General features: G+C 35.9%; 1 protein-coding gene across 5 annotated transcripts in view; it reads left to right on the top strand.

The window, feature by feature from the left end:
* The window catches only part of LOC111153147 (transcription factor 12), a 385,322-nt gene that overhangs the window by 22,584 nt on the left and 336,437 nt on the right, over positions 1 to 26,301 (top strand). The gene's annotated exons all lie outside the window — the stretch shown is intronic.

Here is a 26,301-nt window from a genome sequence, read left to right on the forward strand (position 1 = left end):
TCTTCTTGAATCAGTTTTTATAATTTGTGTCTTCCAAGAGATTTGTCCAGTTCATTTATTATTGTTTATTACTCTAAAATTATTCATAATACTCTATTATTCATTCATTTTTCAATTTTATTCTTTTAATTTATTTTTAAAGATTTTATTTATTTATTAGTGAGAGATTGAAGAGGAAGAAGAGGCAGAGGGGAAGAGAGGGAGAAGCTGACTCTCAGCTGAGCAGGGAGCCCAGTGTGGGACTTTTGATCCCAGGACCCTGGGATCATGACCTGAGCCAAAGGCAGATTCTTAGCTGAGTGAGTCACCTGGATATCCCTCCTTTATCCTTTTTATTGTGTATAGGATATGTACTCATATTTTATCTTTACCTCTTGGTATTGGTAGTTGTGTCCTTCCTTTTTTTTTTTTTTTTATTTTTTTTTTTTTTTTTTTTTTTTTTTTTTAAAGATTTTATTTATTTGACAGACAGAGATCACAAGTAGGCAGAGAGGCAGGCAGAGAGAGAGGGGGAAGCGGGCTCCCTGCTGTGAGCAGAGAGCCCGATGTGGGGCTGGATCCCAGGACCCTGGGATCATGACCTGAGCTGAAGGCAGAGGCTTTAACCCACTGAGCCACCCAGGCGCCCCTAATAATCAGTCTTAAGAGAAAGTTTAACTCTATCATTATTCATTCCTTATATCCAAGTTTCATTCCTTATATCCAAGTTTCAGTCTTGTCTCATTTCTCTGTTGTCTCATTTTCCTTTCACCTGCAGAATTTCCTTCAAATTTCTTACAGTATGGGACTTTACCTTGCTTTTACTTTTGAGGGATATTTTTGCTAGGTATGGAATTCTGGCTTAACTTTCTTTTGACAATTTAAAGATGTTTCTTCATTGTATTTTTGCTCTCATTTTCATGACAAGTCTGGAACAAGTCTTAATCTTTGTTCCTTTTTTTGTGATATGTTTTTCCAGCTGCTTTTAAGACTTTCTTGTTTACGGTAATTTGATTATGAGGTTTTTATGTGTGTATGTTTGTTTGATATGTATGTTTTTTTTATTATTATTATTATTTTTTAAAGATTTTATTTATTTATTTGACAGAGATCGCAAGTAGGCAGAGAGGCAGGCAGAGAGAGAGGAGGAAGCAGGCTCCCTGCTGAGCAGAGAGCCCGATGCGGGGCTCGATCCCAGGACCCCGGGATCATAACCTGAGCCGAAGGCAGAGGCTTTAACCCACTGAGCCACCCAGGTGCCCCGATATGTATGTTTATAATGTTCCATCAAATTTGAAAACATTTTGGCCTTTGTATTTTTTTTTTTTTTTTTTTTAAAGATTTTAGTTGTCAGAGAGAGCACAAGTAGGGGGAACGACAGGTAGAGGGAGAAGCAGAATCCCTGCTGAGCAAGAAGTCCCATATTTGGGACTCAGTCCCAGGATCCAAGGGATCATGACCTGAGCTGAAGGCAGACACTTAACTGACTGAGCCACCCAGGCATCCCTTGGTCATTATATCTTCAAGTATATTTCCATTTACGACTCCAGTTACACCTATGTTAGCTTTCTTGATACCTCACAAATTACTGAGGTTATATGAAATTTTGTTTCAGTTTTCTTTCTCTTATAGTTCAGTTTTAATAGTGTCTATTGTGTCTTAAATCTACTGATCTCTTCTTTTGTAGTACCTAATCTGTTGTTCATCCTACCCATTAAATTTTCATTCCAGATACTGTATTTTATTTTTAGAAAAGCACCCCCCCCATTTTTCTTTTGGTCTTGCATCTCTTTCTTCATGGTGTTTTTATTTTCATTCTGTTTTCAATTCTTTATTAATATTGTTACCTTTTTATTCTAGGCCTATTTCTATTGACAGTTTTTTTTTTCTGGTTGTGGGTCACATTTTCCTACCTCCACATGTGGCTGATAAATTTCAATTAGATTCTAGGTACTGTGAATCTTACATTGTTGGGTGTTTGGATTTGTTGTCTTTTAAGAATGTAAACCTTTGTTATGACAGGAAATTAAGGTATTGGAAATCAAGTCTTTTTTTTTTTTTTTCCTTGTTTTAAAAAAAGATTTCATTTATTTGTTTGACAGAGAGAGAAGGAGTGAAAGGGAGAGCACAAGCCAGGGGAGCTTGAGGCAGAGGGAGAAGCAGGCTCCCTGATGAGCATGGAGCCTGATGTGGGGCTCGATCCCAGAACCCCGAGATCATGACCTGAGCCAAAGCCAGACACTTAACTGACTGAGCCACCCAGGTGCCCCCCACTTCAAGTCAAGTCTTATTTTTAAGCTTTGTTATAGTAGATCTAGAGTAACTTTTATGCTAAGAGTATTTTACTCTTATGAAGTCATAACCCTTCTGAGATTTTTACTTAATGCCTGAATTTTTAATGATTATGCTCCACTATGACTACTTTCAACTTAAAACATCTCCTAGTCCTGTTTGAGTTCTGGAAATTGTTCAATTTAACAACTCTTAGGTTATTTTTTTGCTTCCCTTTGTGGAATTTTACCATATGCCTGTGTGACTTCCTGTTAGTAACATACTCAGGGGGACTCCATGGAGATTTCTGGAGATCTTTCTTTGCATAGCTCCTTTCTCTGGATCTCTGCCCCACAAATTCTAGCTGCCCTTGTCTTCCAGAATTCTAGTATCTGTCCCCTCAACTCATTGATATCCTCTGGTTTGCTTTGAGATCTCCTCCCTGCATAGTGATATACAAATTGCATCTAGGCAGGAAACTAGGATGATGGTAGAGTTCATGTAGTTTGTTTCCCTTTTTTTCAGGGATCATAGTCTTACATTATTTGTTTTCCATTGTCTGAAAGCAGTCATTTGACATATTTTCCAGTTTCCTACTTGTTTGTAGTGGAAGGTTAGATTCCGTTACAATTACTACATTATGGCTGAAATTAGAAATTACCTTTCCTTTTTTAGGAAGGTAGTGTGGCTAAGAGAAAATGTGTAACAGAGTGGATGCAGTGTTCTTGAATGAGGGCAGTGTTCATGAAGGTAGGACAACCACATATGCCTGGCCAAGTTTACACTGCATTGTGAGTGATGCCCCTGGAGGTGTGTGGTGTGCCGCTTACATGGCAGCTTTGTGTGGAGCACAGCTGGGTGAGAATAGATGTGAGAACATGCTGATGTGGAGTTGACGGGACTTCGGGACTTCTCCGTAAATGAGTTAGTAGTGTGAGGTAGAGTGGGCCATCCGAGGTGATGTCACAGTTTTTATATTTTGTGATTTATTATCACTATAGTGGTGAATAAGTCCTGTTCACAAGGATTTAAGTTTACAAGATTGTGCATGTGAAAATGCTTTCCAAGTGACAAAGGAGTATACAGCTTGAAATAGTGTTTGTTGCTCAAGTCCATCTTCTGAATCTCTACAAAAATGCCTGTAATAATGTTGCCCTGGTGTCACAGTGACCTGAAAAGGTTACTGTAACTCCAAACCATCAGAATTTATATCCAGGGAGAAGTTTTTTCTCTCTTTGAAGAATTCAGGCTAGTATATGAGAGTTTCTTGGCTTCAGGGCAGTCTGCATAAGACAGCGCTTTAAAAAAAAAAATCCCTTGACTCCAGAAGAGACTGTTTAGACAAACTGGGGTAAATACCAGTGGAGTAGTAAATATCAATGACATTTTATGTAGGTTGAGCAAGATAAAACATTGTTTTCAGTGGTGCAGTCACATCAGAACGAAGCTGAGGACTGAAGTTTATGACAGAATCAGCTCAAAGGTCATAGCCAAAACTACAGAAGTAACAGCAGTCTATAAGGCCTCCATAGAATATCAACATGCTCTGTTATTCTAAGTATTACCACCCACTCACTTGCCTACATATTCTACCTGCACTTATTTTCCTGTATTATTAGAGGGAATAGAATGTTTATACATTTCCTTGGTAAGGATAGGAAAAGTCCCATTCTCTTCCCCAGAGAAATCATAATCTATACGAAATGGACAAGACCCAAATACAGATTACCTTTTAATTAATTTTCTCTGCTGATTTCTGTTATTCCCTCCAGATTTTTTTGGTGACTGTGTATGAGAGAAAATGTCCCGTTTCATGACTTCCAGAAAAGGTCATTTGCATAGCACTCTTAAAATGCAAAGCTGTTTTTAAACACTTAAAAATATCATGGAAATCCTTGATTTTTATATTTATTCATTAACTTATTTTATTTATTTTTAACTATTTTATTTATTTTTTTATCAGAGAGAGAGAGAGAGGCAAGTGAGTGTGCAGAAGCAGGGGGAGTGATAGACAGAAGGAGAAGCAGGCTCCTCGTTGAGCAAGGAGCCAGAATGTGGGACTCCATCCCAGAATTCTGGGATCATGACCTGAGCCAAAGGCGTACACTTAACCAACTACACTGCCCAGGCATTTCTCATTGAGTTATTTTTGATGTCTTAATTTTTTAGGTGTTCTGGGCTATTTATCTCATCAATAGAGATAAACAGTTGCATTACTGTTTGCGTTACTCTGTATCCTAAACATAATCTGTGTATATCTGTATTTGTTAATATTATTATGAATACTTACTAATATGCAGTTTTGTTATCTTGGTAATTTTTAAAAAGTACCTACTAAGGAAGTATCACAACCCACTCTTTTCAATTATTTCATTAGAATGTGAATGAATAGAACATCCTTTGTTTTACTCATTTTGTTCTATAATATATTCTGAGTACATAGGACATTGTTACATATTAGGGATTCAGTAATTTTGTTGATGAAAAATTATAGATCTGTAAAATCAGTCTGTAAAAAAAAGTCTTGAAACTCAGTCATATGAGTTAAAAGCATTCCCTTTAGGCAGGGATGATTTAACAGTTTCCTTATCACATAAACATATCTAATTGTAATGGTGTTTCTTGGTACAGAACACAGTGTAAAAAGACTAGTTTACAAAAAAAACTTTCATAAAAGACTTGAACTATATACTTTAACATTTATTTGACATGTACTTTGTGCCACGCTCTGTGCTTGGTGTCTAGGATATAAAGGTGATCTTGGTATGGCCTTCCTCTTGGAAGAGCTTCTCATTTTTTTGGAGAAGACAGTCGTGAACAGATACTTGTAACAGTACACAATAATTATAGGGGTGCCTGGGTGGCTCAGTGGGTTAAAGCCTCTGCCTTCGGCTCAGGTCATGATCCCAGGGTCCTGGGATCAAGCCCCGCGTGGGGCTCTCTGCTCAGTGGGGAGCCTGCTTCCCTCCCTCTCTCTCTGCCTACTTGTAATCTCTGCCTGTCAAATAAATAAATAAAATCTTTAAAAAAAAAAAAAAGAACAATAATTATAATTGGACCCCCAGACCCTACAGACCTAAAACATCTACTTCTGTCCGGAAAGTTGGTGCGTCATTTGTTAGTATGCTAGGTGAAGACATAGTGAGTGGGGAAAACAGGAAAAGGCTCTAGATGTGCTTTTACGGTAAGTCTGAGCCATTCAGTGCAGTAGCAACTAGCAACACGTGAGTATTTAAATTTCTGGAAGTTATTTACAATAAATAGTACATATTTATTTTTAAATTATTTTTATTTTTATTTTTATTATTTTTAAAGATTGTATTTATTTATTTGAAAGGGGAAGAGGAGATCACAAGTAGGCAGAGAGGCAGACAGAGAGAGGGGGGAAGCAGGTTCCCTGCTGAGCAGAGAGCCCAATGCGGGCTTGATCCCAATACCCTGAGATCATGACCTAAGCCAAAAGCAGAGGCTTAACCCACTGAGCCACCCAGGCGCCCCATACTTACTTATTTTTTTAAAAAAGATTTATTTATTTATTTTAGAAAGAGAGAGTGTACATGAGTAGGGGGTAGGGAAAGAGGGGAAGCCCACTCCTTGCTGAGTGGGATTCGCAGGTGGAGTTTCTGAGTGGGAGATCATGACCTGAGCAGAAACCAAGAATGGATGCTTAACTGATTGAGCCACCCAGATGCCCCTCTGTTACTGATTTTTAGTTTAATTCCACTGTGGTCAGAGAATGTACTTTGTATGAATTGATTTTTTTTTTTTCAATGTATTGAGTCTTGTTTTATGGCCTGGATATGGTTTGTCTTACATATGTTCTGCATGAAGTTGAAATAATGCATCTCCTGCTCTGGTTTGATGGAGTGTTTTCTTTTTTTTTAGTATCAGTTCATTTTGGTTTACGGTGTTGTTCAAGTCTTTTATATCCTTTCAGATTTTCTGTCTGGTTGACTCTTACAAGTTGTTGAAAGGGTAAATTGAAATCTCTGATTAGAATTGTGTCTTTTATTTATCTTTGTGGTTATATCAGTTTATTTTCACATATTTTAAAGCTCTTATTAAATGCATTAATTAGGATTGTTATGTCCTTTTGATGAATTGACTCTTTTATCATGATAAAATGGCCTCCTTTATCCTTGGTAATACTCTTTGGTTATAAATCTACTTTGCACGATATTAATATATTTCCTTCAACTTTCTTTCTTTTTTTTTTTTTTTAAGATTTTATTTATTTGACAGACAGAGATCACAAGTAGGCAGAGAGGCAGGCAGAGAGAGAGGAAGGGAAGCAGGCTCCATTCCCTGAGCCGAAGACAGAGGTTTTAACCCACTGAGCCACCCAGACGCCCCTATCCTTCAACTTTCCTTTGATGTGTTAGCATTGTATACCTTTTCTTTATTTTTTACTTTTAACTGTTCTATTTAAAGTGCATTTATTGTAGGCAGCATATAGTTGGGTTTTACTTTTCTATCCCGTCTGAAACCTTTGGTCTTAAATTGAAACATTTAATGTGGTTGTTAATATGGTTAAACTTAAATCCATCTTCTTGCTATTTGTTTTATCTTGTGTTCTTTGTTGCCTTTTTCCTCTTTTCCTGCTTTTTAAAAATATTGATTATTTTTATGATTCTGTTTTATATTTTTATTACCTCATTAGGTATATTTTTTAAGTTATTTTAGTGGTTTAGCTCAGTGTATCATAAGTGATACTATGTCATTTCACATATAGTATAAGCACTTTAATATAAACCCATCTCTCTCCTCCAGTCTTTCTGTTATTATTACTGTATAGAGAACCAATGGTTATTAGAGGGGAGGTGGTTTCTCTATCATCAAGAATCTGTTTCTTGGGGTGCCTGGGAGGCTTAGTGGGTTAGACCTCTGCCTTCGGCTCAGGTCATGATCCCAGTGTCCTGGGATTGAGCCCCACATCGGGCTCTCTGCTAAGCAGGGAGCCTGCTTCCTCCTCTCTCTCTGCCTGTCTACTTGTGATCTCTCTCTCTCTCTCTCTCTATGTGAAATAAATACAATCTTAAAAAAAAAAAAGAATCTGTTTCTTGATTTGTGTCTCTCTCTTCTTCTGACTTTGCTCATTTGTTTTAAGTTTCACATATGAGTGAAATCATGGTGTTTGTCTTTCTCTGGCTTCACTTAGCAATGTACTCTGTAGTTCCAGTCGTGTCATTGCAAATGGTACGATTTCATTTTTTATGACTGAATAATATTCCATTGTATATATATATGTGTGTGTTACATCTTTATCCATTCATCAGTTGATAGCGAATATCTTGGCTATTGTAAATAATGCTGTTATAAACATAGGGATGCATAGATCCCTTCAAAATAGAGTTTTTGTAGTACTTGGGTAAATAGTGCAATTGCTGCATCTTAGGGTAGTTTTTGTTTTGTTTTTGTTTTTAACTTTTTGAGGCACCACCTGACTGTTTTCCCCAGTGGCTGCCCCAATTTGCACTCCCCCCAACAGTACATGAGTGTTCCTTTTTCTCCACATCCTTGCCAGCACCTCTGGTTTTGTGTGATGTTGATTTTGGCCATTCTGACACGTGTGAGATTATATCTCATTGTAGTTTTGATTTGCATTTCCTTGATTGTAAGTGATAATGAGCATCTTTGCATGTGTCTGTTGGCCATCTGTATTCTTCTTTGGAGAAATGTCTGTTCATGTCTTCTGTCCATTTTTTAATTGGATTATTTGTTCTTTTGGATGTTGAGTTAATTTTAAGTTCTTTATATATTTTGGACCTAACCCTTTTCAGATGTATCATTTGCAAGTATCTTTTCCCCTTCTGTAGGTTTCCTTTTAGTTTTATTGATTGCTTTTTCCTTTGCTGTGCAGAAACTTTTTTATTTTGATGTAATCTCAATGTTTTATTTTTGTTTTTGTTTCCATTTGCCTCAGGAGACCTATCTAGTAAAAAGTTGTTAATGGCCAGTGTCAGAGAAGTTATTGCCTGTGTTCTCTTCTAGGATTTTTATGGTTTCAGGTCTCACATAGAGGTCTTTCATCCATTTTGAGTTTATTTTTGTGTATAGTGTAAGAAAGTGGTCCAATTTCATTCTTTTGCATGTGGCTGTCCAGTTTTCCCAACACCCTTTGTTGAAGAGTGTCATTTTCTCAATAGCTATTCTTTCCTGCTTTATTGAAAATTTAGACGACCATATAGTTGTGGGTATATTTCTGAGTTTTCTGTTCTGTTCCATTGATCTATATGTCTGTTTTTGTACCAGTACCATACTATTTTCATTACTACAGATTTGTAATATAGCTTGAAGTTCAGAATTGTGATGCCTCCATCTTTGCTCTTCTTTTTCAGAATTGTTTTGGCTATTTGGGTCTTTTGTGGTTCCATACAAATGTTAGAATTGTTTTAGTTCTGTGAAAAATGCTCTTGGTATTTCAATAGGGATTTCATTACATCTGTAGATTGCTTTGGGTAATATAGACATTTTAGCAATAGTTCTTCCAATTCATGAGCATGGAATGTCTTTCCATTTCTTTGTGTCCTCTCCAATTTCTTACATCAGTATTTTATAGTTTTCAGAGTACAGGTCTTTCACGTCTTTGATTAGCTTTATTTCTAGGTATGATATTATTTTGAGTGTATTTGTAAATGGAATTGATAACTTGATTTCTCTTTCTGCTGCTTCATTATTGGTGTCTAAAAATGGAACAGATTTGGGCACCTGGGGTGGCTCAGTGGGTTAAGCCTCTGCCTTCGGCTCAGGTCATGATCTCAGGGTCCTGGGATTGAGCCCTGCATCAGGCTCTCTGGTCAGGGGGGAGCCTGCTTCCCCCTCTCTCTCTCTGCCTACCTCTCTGCCTACTTGTAATCTCTGTCAAATAAATAAATAAAATTTTTAAAAAATGCAACAGATTTCTGTGCATTGGTTTTGCATGCTGCAATTTTATTTGTATATCAGTTCTAAGAGTTTTTTGGTGGAGTCTTTTGGGTTTTCTATGTAGAGTATCATGTCATCTGCAGATAGTGGAAATTGACTTCTTCCTTACTGATTTGGATGCGATTTATGTATGAAAGTATGTATGTATATATGTTTTTTTTTTTTTTTTCTTTTCTTTTTTTGGTCTGATTGCTCTGGCTGGGACTTCCAGTACTCTGTTGAATAAAAGTGGTGAGAGTGGACATCCTTGTTTTGTTCCTGACCTTGGGGGAAGAGCACTCAGTTTTTCCCCATTAAGGATGATGTTAGCTATGTGTTTTTCATATATGTCCTTTATCATTTTGAAGGTATAGTCCCTCTAAACCTACTTGGTTGAGGGTTTTTATCATGGATGGATGTTGTACTTTGTCAAATGCTTTTTCTGTGTCTACTGAAGTGATTATACGGTTCTTATCCTTTCTCATATATCATGTTTATTTGTGAGCACCAAACCTCCCTTACAACCAAGGAGTAAATCTCACTTGATTGTTGTGAATGATCTTCTTAATGTGTTTTTGGATTTGTTTGCTAATATTTTGTTGAGGATTTTTGTGTTTATGTTCATCAGGGATATTGGCCTCGTGTTCCTTTTTTAGTGATGTCTTTATCTGGTTTTGGTTTCAGGGTAATGCTGGCCTCATATAATGGATTTGGAAGTTTTCCTTCTGTTTTTTTTTGTAATATTTTGAGAAGAGCAGGTATTCATTCTTCTTTAAATGTTTAGTAGAATTTGCCTGTGAAGCCTGGACTTTTGTTCTTAGGAGTTTTTTGATTCATGATTCAATTCCTTTGCTCTTTATTGGTCTGTTTAAATTTCCTATTTCTTCTTGGTTCAGTTTTGGTAGGTTATTTGTTTCTAGGAATTTATCCATTTCTATAATTGTATTTTTGTGATGTTGGTTGCTATTCTCCTCTCTTGTCATTTTATTTATTTCAGTCTTTTCTCTTTTTTTCCTTGATAAGTGTGGCAATAGGTTTGGCAATTTTATTATCTTTTTTTCCCCCCAAAGAACCAGCTCCTGGTTTCATTTATTTATTTATTTATTGTTATTAGTTTTTATATCATTTATTTTTCCTTTATTATTTTATTATTTCCTTCCAATTCTGCTGATTTTAGGTTTCATTAGTTCTTTTTGTAGCTCCTTTACGTGTAAGATTATGTTGATTATTTCAGATTTTTCTTCTTGAGGTAGGCCCATATTGCTATATAATTCCCTCATAGAACTGCTTTTGCTGCATCTCAGAGGTTTTGGTCCATTTGTTTTCATACACTTTTTAATTTCATCTTTCATTTCTTGGTTGACCATTACTTAGCAGCATGTTATTTATATTCCATGTATTTGTGGTCTTTCCAGATTTTTTGTTGTGGTGGTTGACATCAGTGTTCTGAATATATTTATTAAGGCCATCTTCTCTAGTGTGTCATTGAAAGCCATTGTTTCCTTGTTGATTTTCTGTTTAGAAGATCTCTGCATTGATTTAAGTGGGATGTTAAAGTCCCCTACTATTATTGTATTATTGTTGATTAGCTCCTTTATGTTTGTTATTAGCTGCTTTATATATTTGGGTACTTCTGTGGTGGGTGCAAAAATATTTACAATTATTGTATCTTCTTTTTGCATTATCTTTATTATTATATAGCCTTTGTTTTAAAGTCTCTTTTGTCAGATATAAGCATTGCTACTCCGTTTTTGGGGGTTTTTGGTTGTTTGTTTGTTTTAATGTTCATTTCCATGACAGATGTTTTTTTGTCCCCTTACTTTCAATCTTTAGGTGTCTTTAGGTCTGGAATGATTTTCTTGGCATGCCTGGGTGGCTCAGTTGGTTAGGTGGCTGCCTTCTGCTCTGGTCATGATTCCAGGGTGCTGGGATCGAGTCCTGCATCAGGGTTCTTACTACATGAGGGGTCTGCTTCTTCCTCTGCCTGTAGCTCCACCTTCTTGTGCTTGTTCCCTGTCTCTCTCTTCCTTTCTCTCTGACAAATAAATTCATAAAATTTTTATAAAAAAAAGATTTTCTTGGAGGCAGCATATAGATGGATCGTGTTTTTTTTTTTAATCTATTCTGTCACCGTGTGTCTTTTGATTGGAGTGGTTAGGTCATTTACATTCAAAGTAATTATTGATAAATATGTATTGTCATTTTATTAATTATTTTATGGTTGTTTCTGAAGATTTTCTCTGTTCCTTTTCTTGTTTTTCTCTCATGGTTTGCTGATTTTCTTAAGTGATATATTTGGATTTCTTTCTCTTTATTCTTTCCATATTTATTAATGGTTTTGATGTATGGTTATCATTGGGTTTGTATATAATCTTTTCTGCATATAGCAATCTATATTAAGTTGATGGTCATTTAATTTTGAAGTCATTCTTTACTCCTCCCCATGTTTTAGGTATATGTTATTAAATTTTACATCCTTTTATTTTGTGAGTTCCTTGGCTGAATTTTTTACAGAAATACTCATTTTTAATGCTTTTGTGTTTCCTGCCTTTTACTGTCATTTTTGGTCTCTCCTTTCTACTCAGAGATTCCTCTTTAATATTTCTTGCAAGGCTGTTTTAGTGGTCATGAACTTTTTTAGTTTTTGTCTGGGAAACTATTTCTTCTTCTATTCTGAATGATAGCCTTATTGTATAGATTATTCTTAGCTGCTGATTTTTCCCATTCAGCACCTTGAATATATCCTGCCACTATGGCTTATAAAGTTTCTGTTGAAAAATCCCTTAGTAGCCTTCTGGATTTTCCCTTGTAAGTTAACTGTCTTCTTTTGTTTTGCTGCTTTAATTTTTTTTTTTAAAGATTTTATTTATTTATTTGACAAAGAGAGAGAGATCATAAGTAGGCCGAGAGACAGGCAGAGAGAGGGGGGGAAGCAGGCTTCCTGCTGAGCAGAGAGCCCAATGCAGGGCTTGATCCCAATACCCTGAAATCATGACCTGAGCCGAAGGCAGAGGCTTACCCCACTGAGCGACCCAGGTGCCCCATTTTTTTTTTTCTTTATCACTATATTTTGCCAGTTTAATTATTGTACGTCTTGGTGTGGATCTGCTTTTGTCGATTTTGGGTTCTCTGCACCTCCTGGATGTGGATATGTTCCCTTCCCCAAGTTAGGGAAGTTTTCAGGTATTATTTCTTCTGATAAATTTTCTGTCTTCTTTTCTTTCTCTTCTGGGAATCCTATAATATCAATGTTACTGTGTTTGATCAAGTCATTAAGTTCTGTTCTCGTTTTATAAAATTCCTTTTTTCTGTCTTTTGTTCACCTTAATTACTTTCCATTACTCTTCTAGGTTATCATCAGTTCATTTCTCTGCTTCTTCCAGCCTGCTGTATTTTCCATCAAGTGTGTTTCTCATTTCATTTATTGAGCCCTTAATCTCTGCTATCTTATTATTCCTTATCCCTGTGTCAGAGGTCTTACTTATTCTTCCACTCTTTTCTCAAGTCCAGTGAGTATCCTTCTGATCATTACTTTAAATTTTCTATCAGGTATGTTACTTATATCTGTTTTGCTTAGGTGTCTGGCTGTGGGCTTGTTTTCTTCCTTTATTTGGGATAAATTTATTTCTTCTATTTTTATATAAGTCTCTGTGTCTGTTTCTGTGCATTGAGAGTGTCAGCTGTGTCTCCTGTTCTTGAAGGTAATGGCCTTACGAAAAAGTGCCCTGCTGTGTAGTGTCCCCTGTTCCTCAGGGCCTGGCACATCCTGGAGTAGCTCCATTGTGTGCTGTGTGTGCTCTGCTGTTTTGTCCTGGCTGTTTTACCGTTCAAGTCAGTCGTCTGCAGAACCTCTCTTTGCCTTTTGAGGCAGTGTTTGGTCCCTGGCCTGAATATGGCACGTTCTAATTACATGTGTTCTGGTCTGTTTATGAAATGAGACCTGTTGCCACCATCAGCAAAATCAAAACTCCAAAACTCCTGTGTTGGGAGACATGCGTGAGCATGGGTTTGGGCCACTCTTCTTGGGGAGGGAGCCTGCTGTGCTGGGACTTAGGCAAATGTAACTGTGAAGGGCATTTCCACTGATGTACAGGGGAGGGTAGGGCCTGATGTATGCAAGTTGGGTACACAGTGTTGGTGCTGTGCTGGTGTCTGCAGGTCACCTCTTGCTTATGCTAAGGGGTAGGAGACAGAAATGGCATGAGCTCATCTCTTGAGGGGGTCTTTTTGTGAACTCTGTCTCTCTGGTCTGGAATGTGCTCTGAGATGAGCATATAATCTCCCCACTGTGTGCCACAGGCACTCTTCAGATCACTGTTTCCATGCTGTATTTCCATAGGTTGTTTGCCTGCCATCTCTCTAGGAGCGGCACAAGGCTCTCCTGGCTCTCACAGAGCCAAGCACATTGACCTTTAAAACTCCAGATGTTAAGCCCTGCTGGTTTCAAGAACTTACAAAATTTGGCCCCTTTTGCTTTCCAAGCCAACTGCTATGGGAATTGGTTTTTCCTATATGCTCCTCTGTGTGCTAGTTTGTCTCTTGGCTTTCCAGGCCAACTGCTATGGGAATTGGTTTTTTCTGTATGCTCCCCTGTGTTCTAGTTTTTCTCTTGCCCTTCTTGGTGATTGTTGCTCCCTCCGCATCACAGTTTCTCTTCCAAAATGTGTCTCCATACTTCCTGCTTCCTTTGATGTGGCCTCTTCTCTGTCTTTTGTTGTAGAGTTTGTTCTCCTAGTGTTCAGGTCAACTTCTGGGGTATTTATGATTTTGATAGTTATCTAGTTGTGTTTGGGGAACCAGATGACTGTAGGGTCCTCCTCCTCTACCATCATCTTCCAACCTTCTCATATATTGGTATTTATATATCTAGAAACTGATTTGTACTTTTTTATATCTTCCATGTCTCTAATCATTTTCAACGTATGGAATAGTTTATAAGAACTAACTTAATATTCTGGTCTGTTCATTGTTAGGTCTGTGTCAGTTGTGGTTGGATTTGATTTTTTTCTGCCCCTCTGTATGGTTTGTACTTTTTTGCTTCTTTGTATGCCTGGTAATTTTGTATTATGTATTTTATTATGTATTTTATGTATGTATTATATATTTTTGTATTATGAATTTTACCTCCCGTGGCATTGTATATGTATTTCTGTATTACTAAAAATGTTGAAGTTTGTTTTAGTTTGTAGTTAAATTACTTTGAAACAGCTTGGTCCTTTCTGGCCTTGCTTGGTAAGATTTGTTAGGTAGATTTATAGCAGTGCTTAATTTAGGGCTGATTATTCCTCACTACTGAAGGAATCTGTTTTTGTGTGTTCTATCAGTACCCCAGGATTCATGAAGTTTTCCAGTCTCCCTGCTAGGAACAGATACTATTACTGGCCCAGTGTGAGTGCCTGGCACTGTTACCTTTTATTTTGGGGGGTTATTTTCTCTAAAGCTTCAGGTAGTTTCCTCACATGCATGTGTTGATTAGTACTCAAAAAGAACTGTCTGTAGGAATTTGCTTGCTCTCAGTGCTGCACTTAGATTCTCTGTCCTGTTCACTCTGTGAGGTCCATGTCCATGTTTTCAACTCTATGAATCCATCATTCTCCATCTTTATTCCACTTCTCTGTATCTAAGCCTGGAAACTTCCTCAAGTCAATAAGTTTGGTCATTTGTAGGGCTTATATAATTTGTATCTTGCCTCTTGGAGATTAATGTTCTTTGTTGCCTGTTGTTCAGTGTCTTGAAAAAGCACTGACATTTATTTTCTTCATATTATCTTCATATTATGCTTTTTTTTCAGGCAAGAATGTAAATCTGTCTTTACTGGAAACAGAAGTTCTGCCTATTTATATTTAAATTAGTGTTTTAGAATTTTTAATTTAAGTGTAGTCGACATATATTTCAGGTGCACAACATACATAATGATTCAGCAGTTATATATATTACTAAATGCTCACCATAACAAGTATAGATACTGTGTCATCATGCAAATTTATTACAGTATTACTGACTATATTCCTTATGGTGTAATTTTTAATCTGCATCACCTATTTTATAACTGAAATTTGTACCTATTTTTCACCTATTTTGCCTAACCCCCTGTCCTTTCTTTGGTAACCAGAAGTTTATTCTCTGTATTTCTGAGTCTGTTTCTGATTTCTAATTGTTCATTTTTTTTTTTTTTTTTTAGATTTTACATAAAAGTGAAATCATATGGTATTTATTTACCTTTCTCTGATTTATTTTACTTAGCATAATTTTCTCTAGGTCACCTATCCATGTAGTTACAAATGACAAGATTTCATTCTTTTTTGTGGTTGGGTGATACTCCATTGTGTACATGTATCATATCTTCTTTATCCATTCATGTGTCAGTGGACACAAGTTGCTTCCATAGTGTGGCTGTTGTAAATAATGCTGCAATGAATATAGGGGTGCATATTTTTTTTTGAATTAGTGTTTTTGTTTTCTTTGAATATCTAGAAGTGGAGTTACTGGGTTGTATGGTACTTCTGTTTTTAATTTTTTGAGGAATCCCCACACTGTTTTCCACAGTGGATGCACCAATCTACAGACCTACTAATAATGCACTAATGTTCCCTTTTTTCCACATCTTGGTCAGCAGTTGTTGTTTCTTGTCTTTTTGATACAGTCATTCTGATTAGCGTGAGGTGTTATGTCATTGTGGTTTTGTTTTGCATTTCCCTGTTGATTAATGATGTCAAGCATCTTTTCATTGATCTGTTGGCCATGTCTTTGGCAAAATGTAAGTTTAGGTCCTCTTCCCATTATTAAATTCGATTATTTATTTTTTTGGTGTTGTGTAAGTTCTTTATATATTTTAGATAGTAACCACCTATTAGGCATACATTTTTGAATATCTCTTTACATTCAGTAGATTGTCTTTTGTTTTGTTGTTGGTTTCTTTTGCTCTGCAAAAGTTTTTTAGTGTGGTGTAGTCCCAGTTGTTTAGTTTTCTTTTGTTTTCTTTCCCCTTGTCTAGGGAGACATGCAGAAAAATATTCCTAAAGCCAATGTCCAAGAGTTATTGCCTATATTTTCTTTTAGGTGTTTTATGTTTTCATATTTTAATTTAGGTCTTTAATCTGTTTTGAATTTATTTTTGTGTGTGATATAAGAAAGTGTTTCAATTTTATTCTTTTGAGTGTAGCTGTCCAGATTTCCCAGCACTAGTTATTGAAGAAACTGTCTTTTCCCGTTATATGCTTCTGCTTTAAATTATTTTTAAAAAAGAAAGTTCATTTCCACAGTTGTACTGGCCACATTCTAAGCATATTAGGCCATGTATTGTTGTATGTAGTATGCTCTTACATATATTAAAAGCTCACATAAAAACTGCAACTAGCTTTTTTTAACATAAAAATTATTGAGTTTATGCTTAAACTAGGTTTATGTTTCTAGCTTTTATTTTATTTTATTTATTTGTCAGAGAGAGCGAGAGGGAGGGTGAGCATGTGCACACAAATAGGGGGAGTGGCAGGCAGAGGGAGAAGCAGACTCCCTGCTGAGCAAGGAGTCCAAAGTGGGACTCTGTCTCAGGGTCCTGGGGTCATGACCAAAGGCAGGTTCTTATCCAGCTGAGCCAACCATGTGTCCCTATATCTAGCTTTTTAATATTAAGAGAAATATAGCTTTTTAATGTTAACAAGTTTATATTACTTTTCTAGTGGATTATGAAACTGAGACTGGGTGTCAACTTAAGTGCTTTAAAAAAAAATCTTTATTGTCTTTCTGTAGCAGAGTGAGGAAACTCTGTCTTGTTGGGTCATGTCTTATTTTGAATTTTTGTCTGTTTCTTAGGGCAAATAGGATTCTGATTGATAATATTCTGTATCCTTTATATTGCCAGGACTAAGGCAGTGCTTGGCATGTGGTAGCTGTTTAGATACTTGTTCATTCAAGAAATATTTGAGCACTTACTATGAGCCTGGCATTTTCTTTGTGATATGCTGGTAAAAGACTAATTTGTGCTGCAAACCTAATAGACTGTGAGTATCCATTGTTTTCATAGAGAGGCTACAATACCCTAAAAGTGGAGTGAACCTGTATCCTAAACCTTAAACTAGATTTCTAGTCATTTCACCAGGTAAGATGGCACAACTGAGCTGCCTTATAATCAATCAGCCCAGTGGAAGAATAGTTCTTTCCTTGCCTTGGTGACTGTCAGAACTGTTTCATGTAGAGAGCAAAGTCTCTAACAGTTTGATGAGCACTCTTAAAGAGCTGTGAGATGTTAATCACCTGGCTTCATGAAAAATGGAAGTAAGAATCCAGTTTTTTTTTTTTTAAGATTTTATTTATTTATTTGAGAGAGCGAGTGAGCAAGAGAGAGGACAAGAATGAGGATGATGCAGGGGGAGGGGCCTGATCCTGATCCTGGGATTCCAGGATCATGACCTGTGTGGAAAACAGAGCCCCCCAGGCATCCCAGAATCCAGTTTTTAATAGGAGAAAAAACCTTCTGCACATAGGAGACCATTTTCTTCCAAGAGTCTAATCCATTGTAAATTGAAGAATTGGAGACAATTTAATCAATCTTTAAGTTTCTTGTTTTGACTTGGCTGTTGAGTCTACTTAATTGTTGAGAAAAAAATTTACATTCAGGAGTCATATATCTACATTATTGAAATGGTTATGTATGTGTTTATCACTTCATAAAATTGCTTATAAAAAGGTCACGTTTTGGTGATGGTGCAGGCAAATACTGAATTAGATGAAGTTCACAGGCCATCTGTTTCATTTCATTTTGGTCTTGAAATAATGAACTCATCATTCAATTTTTTGAAATGACAGAATTAATCTGAATAATCAGAGTAAATAGATGCTGTAAAATATAGTATCTTTTATCAATGAAATCACTATCTCTGAGTTGTAAAGCTAGAAAATGGATTTGTTAAATATGTAATTTATTTGTATTCTGATTTATCCGGAAAAGAATTTGAGTCAGAATATTCCCTTGTTGTAGAAAAGAAATGATTAAATTAAGACTTACTAGCTACTCATGTGGATTTTTAAAATAGGGATTTAATTAATAATAACTGGGTTTTGGAATTTGGTTTGAGTCATTTTTTAAAATAAAATTCTAGGGGCGCCTGGGTGGCTCAGTGGGTTAAAGCCTCTGCCTTCGGCTCGGGTCATGGTCCCAGGGTCCTGGGATCGAGTCCCATATCGGGCTCTCTGCTCAGTGGGGAGCCTGCTTCCTCCTCTCTCTCTGCCTGCCACTCTGCCTACTTGTGATCTCTGTCAAAAAAAAAAAATCTTAAAAAAAAATAAAATAAAATAAAATTCTATTTTTAAGTAATTTCAAAGGTCTTACAAATACATGGAGCAAAATTTAGGCTTCCAGAGATTTGATTTGATATTTGAGGTATTTTGGTAGTTGTATCCAAAAATATTTAGCTAACCCAAAACTGTTTTATTGTGCCTTATCCTAATTCTTTGAGATTTAAACTATTCTTTAAGATGATATAAAACCATTAGTTCAGTAAATAAGTACCTGTTCTTTGTTAACTCCTTCAGGGATAAGAAAGATGTATTGGATATGGTTAATACTTTCCATATATCTAAGAAGAGAGACTATGTATACTATGTATACTATACTACTAATTCTAATACAAATATAAACCTTTTTTGGTATTCTTGTAGACATGTTAGGAAAAAATAGTGTGAAAAAACTTAATGAATAAATGGGTTAACCCATCTGTCTTTTTCCCCTTGTGTATCTAACCTTATTAAATAAAAACCACCAGAGTACAGTACTCTATAGTTATATTTGTATGAGTAGTCTCAAGATCTTACAGTATAATAGGTAACACAGTATAGTCAAATACATAGTATTATGCATGCAGTATTAGCATGTGGGGAATGAATGCCTGAAAATTGTTCTTCTTGAGGCTTTGTCTTAGTAATGGTTAAGGTATACTTTCCATCATTTTCAAACTGCAGGCCATTACCCTTTAGTGAGTTGAGAAAACAGTTTAGTGGATCTCACACATCATGATCAATGCAGTAGAACAGAAGCTATGAGAATGCATCATATGTACTTACAGGATTGTTTTTATATAATTTTAGTTTGTTATATAAATATACATTTATACGCACTAGGTGGTGATATAAAATGTATTTAACAGTGGATGGTAGTAAAAAAAAAAAAATTCAACAGCAGCAACAATAAAAAACACCCCGAAAAAACCTTTGAAAGCCATGATCTCCTAGTTGATTTTAGCTGCCAGTTTCTCTTTACTATTTTGTAAGGTGTGAAAATGATTGGATTTGCACATCTGAGGTGTGATGGGTTTGGTCTTTGTTAATGCAGCTTTGCAAAGTACTTGACACTATGGCTTAAACTCCACTCCAGATTCCTGTATTGAATAAAAGGTCTGTTACAACTGTTTTTATTCTAGGTAACCTTTAGTTTTTCAGATCACTGACCTTTAACTAGCCTTAGACATCTTCCTTTAAAGAAAGAGGGTAATTTCATTGACATTGGAGGCAACTGATATTTCTATCCATGTGAAGGAAAGAGTCCAGAAACATGAAGAGAGAAACTAGAATGTAACTTTGTAAAAAACAAAACCAAAACACAGTATCGCAGAGGAGACAGTTCTTCCAGTTAATGATGTAACCTACCTATACCTCAGTTTGCAAAGAAAAAGGAGATTGTTGTTACTTGATTTCTCAGGTTATTTTCTCATAGAAAACGTGGAACTTTTCAGACATCTTTACTTCTCTTTCAGCTCTGGAATTCCATCAAATATTTGGAATGATATTATGAACAACTTGATTTTCGGGAATTCGGAACCCCTAATGAACTGGAAATGGACTGCATTCATTAATATGTGTGCATTTAAATAATTTTCCATGAGCCTGTCTGGTCTGTTTGAAAAAGTTTATGTAGAAGAATTAAATGCTCATAGCCTGCATATTGGAAAAAAATATCTTGGAACTTTCCTTGAAGTAAATGTTTCTTTGAAGCAGATTTAATTTGTATCAATGTGTCAAGGCCACCATTTTTCACTCCCTGTAGAATTATTTTTTGATACTGTAATGAAAATCAAATGCAAAAGATAAATTCAACCTTTGAATACTCTTTACTCTGACTTTCATTTTCTAGGAACACATGTAGTTCTTAAAATTGAGGTTATTTTCAGAATCTTCGCAGGTCCTTGCCTTCATCATGCTTTTTCAGTTTTTGATTTTTAGAGTTTACTGTTACGGTATTTACTGTTAATATGAGAGCTACTTGAGCATAGAAAGCACAGCTTACTTGATTTGGGAATGTGGGGCAGTATAAGTTGAGTATAGATGAAAAAATAATTTCTTTAGGTCAGAAGTATTTTACATCTAGAAACATACACTTGAACTCTGGCTGTGATTTTTCACATGTGCCGTTTATTAGCAAATATGTTCTTTATGAAATTTTGACAGTATACTTTGTAACCTCTAACTTTCAGAGCCTCTACTCTTTCTTCATAAGGAAAGTTTTAATTCTAGGCAGAAGTTAGCTTCGTTTGTTTAAATAAGATGCTAAATCTTCAGTCAGGGTAGGGGACATTCTTAACCAAGGGATCACAGCTGTATTTTTATTTTCAGGTTTCTTCTTTTTTTAAGGAAAGTGTTTTGAGATATATGAAAAGAGAGAAATCTTTGATCAAATTTCAGTTGGACTCAGGGTTTTATTTAATTGGCTTTCATACTTTAGTACATCTGCTTTATAATGGAGATTCCCACCCACAGTTTTCTCTCCTCTTCTTTAGATGCAGCTACTTATTTTGAAGTAACTCTGGTTCTCCATGAATTGGCAGATATTGTTGATAACTTGTATTACAGCAAGTAAAAATTGTTAGGATTGTGACACAGGATATTCCCTGTGCCTGGAGGAGGAAACAGGCCAAGTTTGAACCTTGTTCATGTATGTATCATAGGGTGCTGCTAACTTGGTTCCTTGAGAACATGAGATTGCCATAGCAACAAAGGCTCTTTCAAGGCAGAAATCTTGGCAGAACAGTCGGGTCTTTGAAGTGCGGGTTGTGTTGATAGGAAAGGATCCAGTCAGCAGTAAGCATGCAACTGTAGGCCAGCACAAGGAAAATAAGCATTTAGTTTTTAGCTTTAGCTTGAAAGCAAGTATATTTTGAGTTTCCCCCCAAAGCTAATCTTAGCTCCAAACAAATATTTATATGAGGTTTTCTTTTCACATGTATGCTGTTTCAAGAACGTAAGTTCCCACGCATGTGCTGTGTGATACTTTGGCTGGCCAAAGATTGTCTTAATTTTTGGAAGAATCAGTGTAGTATAATGCATTCTAATATTAATGCGTTTTGGTTTTAAAAGCAGAGTAGATAAAAATCATTAAAAATTGGGGTGCCGCGGTGACTCAGTGGGTTAAGCCTCTGCCTTCAGCTAAGGTCATGATCTCAGGGTCCTGAGACCGAGCCCCACATCAGGCTCTCTGCTCAGCGGGGAGCCTGCTTCCCTTCCTCTCTCTCTGCCTGCCTCTCTGCCTACTTGTGATCTCTGTCAAATAAATAAATAAAATCTTTTAAAACATCTTCAAAAATTACTCAGTTCAGAGTTTGGTCTTGTTTAAAAACTAGTAAAAAACACAAGTAAATCTTCAAACTCCATGATTTGCCTTCTGTTCTCAGGATCGTTATTTTAGCTAACCAACTTTCTCTCTCTGTTCTGCATCCTGAATCTCCACCTTCATCATGGTTTTGCTCTTGTGGCTGTTCTTGCATCTTCTTTTTTATGTGTTTTTGTGTTGTGTGCTAGACCTAGTGTCTTAATAATAAGCTTTTTTTGGTAGAAATTGTGTCCTCCACTCTGGTGCCTTTTAAGAAAAGACTGGACACATGGTTAGGACTTGGTAAAAACTAGTTTATTGATGGTTTTAAATTGAAATATATTGATCAAGAAATCATATTCAAATAATAGACTAGCCTTTTATTTATTTTATTTATTTTTTTTAAGATTTTATTTATTTATTTGACAGACAGAGATTACAAGTAGGCAGAGAGGCAGGCAGAGAGAGAGAAGGAAGCAGGTTCCCCACTGAGCAGAGAGCCTGATGTGGGGCTCCATCCCAGGACCCTGAGACCGTGACCTGAGCTGAAGGCAGAGGCTTTTAACCCACTGAGCCACCCAGGCGCCCCTAGACTAGCCTTTTAATAGGTTGTATATGTAGTCACTGTAGAAAGTGTGCTATCTTGAGGATGCTGTGTTATTTTTAATGCTTGATCCCAGGATGGATAATAATTTGTATAACTTTTTCCCCATCCATACTTATTCATTTTACACTGATGAACCCAGAAATTATTTGGATGACTTTTCTCACTCATCCCAGAGAATGGTACATGTAACTGGTATCATTTTAGATGCCTAGGAGAGAGGGGAATACAGCACATACAGTGAACGACTTGGGTACGAGGGCTTAATTCTTTTTTTTTTTTCTTTTTTAAAGATTTTATTTATTTACTTGAGAGGGTGAGAGAGAGAGAGCGTGAGAGGGGAGGGGGTGGGAGGGAGAAGCAGACTCCCTGCTAAGCAGGGCAAAGGCTTAATTCTTTTTTGGAAATGGGATGCATGTGTCACTTCTGTATTATACTTAGTTACCTCCTGTGTAGATGACTTGTTTGAACTTTTCCATATGGTACTTTTACTATTCTTTTCTGTTATGTCTTTTTTTTTTTTTTTTAAGAAGCTGGTAAAACTTTTAAGGAAAGCTGTTCAAGGGACCAGGTAGAAGTCTTGCCATTTTGATTTATTAGAAGCTATTGAAATGATAACCCTGTTTTAAGCACTACTATCTGCAAATTTAAAATACAGTTCCTGCTTTTTAGCCTAGTTGAAAAGGGAAGAATTTTGGTATTAAAGAAACTTGAAAAAATTTTTCTCCTTCTAATCTAAAAATGAAGAGAAAGAGCAAATCTAGCTGCTGAATTAGGTTTTTAAGATTATTTTCTTATCCCATCTGAAAAAGAATCCATTGGATATTTGCATGCATTTTTATACCAAGAAATGTTAAACTTCATCCGTTGTTTTTAAAAGTCATTATTCATTTAAGAAGTATCTAAAGTACATAATTAAATTCAAAATTCACATTAGGCTTTTTGCCTTTGTTTACTGAGCAGGTTTAGGGGAAATCCCAGGGCCTAAGGGGGTTCTTGGGTCTTTTGGGTCAGATAAAACTTTAGGGATATTCCCCATTCACAGGATAGTTATTTTTCCCTTAATACAAGTAGAGTAAAGAGACTCTTGGAATTAGCTGATAGGGAAAGTGATTTGAGAGTTGAGGATTTACATATCATTTGTCACTGTTTCTGATAGTATAAGTTATAGTCAGTTGAATTTTCTTGAAGAAGCAACACTTTGTTTTAGTCATTTTTAAATAAAATCTTTATAAACTGTATTATGAGTTTTGTTTTCTTAAAGCTTACTGGATATTTAGCTTTGTCAGGGTTATAGTCGTGAATATTTCTTGTACTTTGCTCTAATACAGGCATATTTATTATGATGAAGGTTGGTAGGGTTGTTTGGTTCTGTGGGACTCTTTTTCTGATTTCTGTGCATGTATATATGTGGCATTTTTATTTTTTATTTCCTTATTACCTATAGTAATTTCTTACCTTGTCAGTTTTTAGCAGGACTGAGCAGTTTTTGGCTTTTATTATGCTGTGTAGTCTATTTGGTTCTATAATCTAACCTGCTAAAAACTGACTAGGGTTAATGATGTAGGTAAGTTGTAAAGTCTCTTGTTAAAATCAAGAGACTCTTTTGGTATATGAAAATAAGCCAGGGAATGATTTTCACCTCTCTTGTGGGGAAGAGTGCATCAGCTTTATTTAAGCTTTTTTTTTTCCTAGCTTATTTCTCTGTTTGCTTCTGGTTATTGTTGATTGCAGTCACTTGATATGTGGCTACGAGATATATAGACTGTTGTGATTTCTTCTTCAAGTGACTTTGATATTAAAAGCAATTTATTAAATATTTTTTTTCCATATAGTAACAAAATTTGAAAAACATAACAAAGTAAGTGATTTATATATATTAAATATATTTGAATATGAACTCAACCAATTGTGAATTAAAGGTATATCAAGTACTTATTAGTAAATAACAGAAATGTTTTTGGCATAAAATGGATTAAGTTGATTTGGATTTATAATTATTGGTAGTGATTACTTCATTAAACTCTAATATGCCCTGACCAAGGAACATTCTTTTGAATACCTTCTAGTCTTTTCTGGTGTGAAGAAGCCTTTTTGTAAATGTAAAAGAAAATAAAGAATATTTAAATCATCCCTTTTGGTTATTGAGGGCAGAGATTGAATGGCTCAGTTAAATACTTGTCAAGGATATTCTTTGGTACTGGATGAAACATAGTTTACTAAAATGATGGGTTCTGTATAGCTCCTGAAACTCGTAGCTACTATATGAGCCTTTTTAAAACTCTGGCTTCCATTCATTCTTCTGTGTTTGTCAGTCTGTCTAGTTCACTGAGTGAGGAGGATAGAGCTGTGTCTGCCAAGGCCCAGATGTGCCTCTTTCCTCACTGTGGCACTCTTGGCTTTTTGCTGAGTTTTCTGTATTAGGGAGTAGGCCAAGTTCATGGGGGAAGAAGTAGGGAACCAACTGGTTAGGGCTTGTTCTGGTTCAAAAAAGTTCATAAAGGGAGAGAGGACAGTCATTACCTAAATGGTGTGGGGAGGGGCACTACTGCAGGTTTTTCAGCTCAGTCTCTGCAGTGAGAGGAGGAGATCAAGTATAAGGGCATATACTCCTATTTCTATCCATTGATACTCTTCTAATCTGAGGAACTTGAACACAATAATCATAGTGGAATTGCTTTAAAAAAAAAAAGTGAGTGTTGTTTCATATTATGCTAGTTAAGTGGAAGAGTTTCTCTTGTAGCTAGATTAAAAAAATACAAATTTTTTGAGCTTCACAGTGGTTATATATAATTTTGATCCCTGTTGGGGCACCTGGCTGTCTCAGTCGGTAGAACATGCGACTCTTGAGCTCAGGATCATGAGTTTTATTTACTTAAATAAATGAATAAACTTAAAATAAATTTTAAATTTAAAGTAAATTTAAAAAATAATTTTGATTCCATTTCTTTGGCTTGTGTTTAATTAGAAATAGTTGAAAAAGCTGGCTTCCATTATTTTCTTTTGGATCTATTCATAATATTACTTTTAGAACATGAACCAGAAGAAGTCAGATTACTTTTCAGTCAATTTGAAACAAATAGGAGCCATTTGCAAGTGCAGCAGCTTGGCTTTGACTTTCACTCTGACTGAAATGGGAAGCTATTGGAGGGAATGACATCTCATTTAATGTTTTAAGAGGATTACCCTGGTTGCAGTGTAGAGAATAGGGTAGAAAAAAGAGACCTCTTAGGAGCTAAGAACATTGGTTAAATTTGAAATATACACTGAAGGTAGAACTGATAAAACAGAAAGAATAATTACTCTAGTTGAGAATGGAGAAGACTAAAGGAGTAGGTTCTTTTTTTTTTTTTTGAGTTTATTTATTTATTTGACAGAGATCACAAGTAGGCCGAGAGGCACGCAGAGAAAGGGGAAAGCAGGCTCCCCGCTGAGCAGAGCCCAATGCGGGGCTCCATCCCAGGATCCTGGGATGATGACCTGAGCTGAAGGCAGAGGCTTTAACCCACTGAGCCACCCAAGTGCCCTGGTCCTTTTTTTTTTTTTTTTTTAAATCAGCATATGCTGGTTGCTTTAAATTTTTACTTTAAAGACAAGACCCCCTCCCCCAAAAAGACCAAAATCAAAACCTTTAAACTTATACTTTTCAACCTGAAGGAGTCAAATAATAGCTACAGTTCTAAAATAGCATCAATAAAGCCCAGTATTATTCTTATGAATATTAATGGGCTCTACTGAAACAAGGTATAAAATATAAATCTCTTACTTTGTACTTAATTTGAAGTGTTGCCACTGAAATCAATTATAGATGTTTATTCTGAAATATGCTACTATGAAAGTTGGAGACTCAAATGCTGGTAGTGGTTATTCAAAATTAAATTTATGGAATACCCAGATAATAGGTTTAATTGGAACCTGTAGACAGTTTTGAAATACTCATTAACAACAATTTTTTTAAAGACATAGA

The sequence above is a fragment of the Enhydra lutris genome, unplaced genomic scaffold (assembly GCF_002288905.1).
Source record: "Enhydra lutris kenyoni isolate GAN:26980312 unplaced genomic scaffold, ASM228890v2 scaffoldscaffold31, whole genome shotgun sequence".
Lineage (NCBI taxonomy): Eukaryota > Metazoa > Chordata > Mammalia > Carnivora > Mustelidae > Enhydra > Enhydra lutris.